Genomic DNA, 2,495 nt, shown 5'->3' on the forward strand with positions numbered 1-2,495 from the left:
AAGATTATAATTAAAAATGTCTCCAAACCTTTACTGGTTCTTGATTTTCTTTATTCGGACCCTGCTGATTTTTAATTGGTTACCCCTGCCATAGACCATAGAGTGTTGTTATTTCTTTTTTTCTGTTTCAAATAAGCTTTATAACATTGAGATATTAGCTGTCCAAGAAGGTTTTGAAGTTTTGCTTAGCTGACACATGTTAAACACACATTCGTTTTTTTCTAAAGACTGTAGTTCTAATTAGACCCGCGTCATTCATGTGTGCTACTGTCCAGTAATGATGTCCGTAAGGCTGAAGGCTGTCTGGATTCAGCACAGCAGTCTGGAACTGATTCCTACCACTGAGGCCATGAAAAGTAAAGGAGCACAGCTAGAGGCTACAATTTCCAGAAATGGTTTAACCTGGCAATCTTAGACGGTTGGATTAGCTTCAGGCAGGATGTTACCTTTAACTGCCAGATGTTACTTCATCTGCCACCAAATGAGCTTATAAAGAGTCTGCCAACACTCAGCAGTGAGAGGGTTTATTAGAACAGGGATCTTTTCCTCTTCAGGTTGAGGAAAGTGTCCTCTAAACTCAGCTGTAGGTATTCAGTCAGTGTTGCTGGGTAAGCAGTTTGCAATATGAAGTGACCCCACCTGTCTGTTCACATGTAGCAGGGAAATAACTGTACCCCCCTTCATGAACACCAACATGAATATGTTAAATATAAAAACACTTTAAACAACTTCAAGAAGCATTTTAATTTCCAAAGTGGGTCAAAACTTTGTTAGTGTAGGTGTAGGGTGTAAACTAGAACAGCATGACTCTAAAGGCACCTGAAGATCATGTGGCTGATGGGAATCTGTTTTTTGTTTGTTTTTTTCCAGTAAAAGCTCGAATGGGTTTGACTCGAAATCATACCACACCGAAGAGCAGAACACATTATGTAGTGCCTTCAACCTGCAGACACTGTAATCAGATTCACACAGACCTGTAAGGCCATTTGCAGACCCCATCATAGCTTGTGCACCATCTGTGGTTATTGCTCAGCTGTGAAAGCTGCAAATGTTCCTTGCCATCAACATTTATTAATGCCTCTTTCAGTTAAATCCCACAGGTCCTCTCTTTTAATGTGGTAATGCTAAGCAATTCCTCTTTGTAACACCGTCTCCTCACAAAAACTGTACAAAAAACTGACAACTGTGCTCCTTCTAAACCCTGCAAAACGCCTACAAAGCAATGATATAAAAATGGCATTTTAAAGACCATAATACAGTTCAGTTTTCATTGAACTATGAGTGTTATATACCCTGTGCTGTAGAAGCTCCAGATACAGAGTTCAAAATCCTCATTTATAGGTGTAAGGATGGGCAGAACAAGGCACACTTTCAGAGGTACACTATACCCAATGTGCTGCCCAAGAGCTTAGAGGCAAGGATGGTCTAGCTGCCCAAAGTCGGCCTTGAAGGCCCACTGTCCTGTAGGTTTAAAAGGGTTTTCCTGCTTCAGAGCTGCTGGTTTCCATTGATAACTGATCAATTGGGGTTTTGCTGAACTGCAGTCATCAGAATCAGCTGTGCTGCAGCAGGTAACCTCTGAAACCTGCAGGACAGCGGCCCTCGAAGGCCAACTTTGGGCAGCCGTGGTCTAGACCATCCTGCCTCTGATCTCTGCAGACGGTTCTTCTTACTTGCTCCCTGTTTGCTCTCTGAAGTCACTCTCAGCTGTGGGACCTTCTATAAACAGAGTTCTTCCTAATCAGGTCCATTCAGTTGAATTACCATACAGTCCGTAAAAGTTTAAAAAACAAACCACTGGACTTGGTTTCGCCACCTCTCCAGGAAGCTTTCTCAATTCAAATGTCTGGATCCACAGTGAGTTTGAGTCTTTATATAGACAAGGCCTTGTATTACATGGAAACATGCAAATGTAAACCGATGAGTGGGTTGTTTGGTTCCATTGATAGCCAAACGACCCAGTCATCGGTTTCCTTTTGCATGTTTCCAAGCAATACAAGGCCTTGTCTATATAAAGACTCAAACTCACTGCGGATCAAGACATTTTAATTGATAAAGCTTCCTGGAGAGGTGGCGAAACGCCTTCAAATCTTGGAAACCAAGTCCAGTGGTTTGTTTTTTAAACTTTTACGGAATGACCATGACCTGGATGAGGATCAGCATACCATAGAGTTGTATCCATCTAAGCTGTATGATCATAGCTGTATGATAAACAGGATGAACCTTAGTTGAGTTGGGAGGTTTGTAAGGAAGGCTGTGAATACAATGAATTTCTTGATTTTCTTTATGTAATTAATTAGCAACTATATCAAAATACCTTTTTAACATTGTCCAAATGGGATGTTGTGGTTAGAATTTACTTATACAAAAGCAGCTATTCAAAGTGGACCTTCCAAGTTAAATGCCACCCGAATGTAAGCCCACTTCCCTGCGACTCACAGCAAAATCCCCTCCAACTAGCAGCCACTGGCCTTTACTCTGACTCCACTCTTTCA

Source organism: Cyprinodon variegatus, unplaced genomic scaffold, assembly GCF_000732505.1.
Source record: "Cyprinodon variegatus isolate N-32 unplaced genomic scaffold, C_variegatus-1.0 Scaffold123, whole genome shotgun sequence".
NCBI lineage: Eukaryota > Metazoa > Chordata > Actinopteri > Cyprinodontiformes > Cyprinodontidae > Cyprinodon > Cyprinodon variegatus.